Below are 1,190 nucleotides of genomic sequence, written 5' to 3' on the forward strand. Positions count from 1 at the left end.
AAAATATCTAAAAAAAATAAATAAATAACACATTGAGTCCTAATCAAACAGGTAAGAAACCAGAAGAATTCATTGCTATCTTTTAGTATAAAAAGAGTTATAAAACCATTTCAAAGGCTTTTAATCCACAGCAAGAGTGAATTTTTCACCAGTGGAAAAGAAAAACACAGAACAATGATGAACTGGGCAAACAAAACTGACATGAGAAGACATCAATGACGTATYCAGGACATCTCAAAAGAACTTCTGACAATATCTACAGCAGTGGAAATAATACATGTTCGAATCAGTGATCATGACTCCAATAAAAAGAAAGAGTCTTGGCTAACAAGGCATCTATAGGACGGTTTCTACATGAGAACCACTGCTACTCAAAAGAAACCCAAAGACTCTTCAGCCATTTGCTAAGAAAAAGACGTTTTTAGGAACCCAAGATTTCTAGAGTAGCATTTTATGGTAGAGAAAAGTGGAACATTGAACATTGTGCTGACAGTCAAACACAGCGGTGGAAGTGTGATGCTTTGGGACTGCTGTGCAACTTGACAACTTGGATGACTTGGATGATGGAATGCCAACATATTGTGACCAATACAACAGYGAATACAGCAGTAGCTGCATAATTTAAGGGGTATTTTAATGCTGTTACTGAAATCAAAAAACTGCTTTATTTCGCTTCCAATGCCAACATTTTGTTGTTTCAAAATTGTTCTCAGCATTAAGTGCAACAACTCGAGATCACCGACATGCACGAGATATCTAATTTTTTTTCTGTCACATTCTGCAGCGCCATTATGTCTGCAGTTATCTACAGAGGCGGTTAAGGGCATCTGCTTGGCGTGTTCTCTGTCTGTAAGAGCCTGCAGAAAGTCCTGGATGTGAATACTGCAGTCAAATAGCTGTAATTATCTGCAATCAGCCGACAAGCAGGGGCCGGCTGAAAGGCTGCTCACACACAAACACGGTGGAGGGTGAGAGAGGCGTCGACGGGCATGAAGGGAGAAACATCTCCGGGAAAGAAAGGGGACATGGCAGAGATGTTGGATTCAGAAGAGATCAGACGCCAAGCTCCTGCAGTAGACTCAGAATCAGAGCAGAATGTGAATAAAAATCAGACGAGGAAATGACAAGATTGGAGATTGCCATCTTTGAAGCTTTACGCCTCCTACACAACCTCGTGTTTTTATCAAAAA

General features: G+C 40.2%; 1 protein-coding gene across 1 annotated transcript in view; it reads left to right on the top strand.

Annotated features, from left to right (window-relative positions):
• Positions 1–1,190, top strand: part of LOC103479445 (uncharacterized) — a 10,860-nt gene that overhangs the window by 1,603 nt on the left and 8,067 nt on the right. The window lies entirely within an intron of this gene.

The sequence above is a fragment of the Poecilia reticulata genome, linkage group LG17, assembly GCF_000633615.1.
Source record: "Poecilia reticulata strain Guanapo linkage group LG17, Guppy_female_1.0+MT, whole genome shotgun sequence".
Classification (NCBI taxonomy): domain Eukaryota; kingdom Metazoa; phylum Chordata; class Actinopteri; order Cyprinodontiformes; family Poeciliidae; genus Poecilia; species Poecilia reticulata.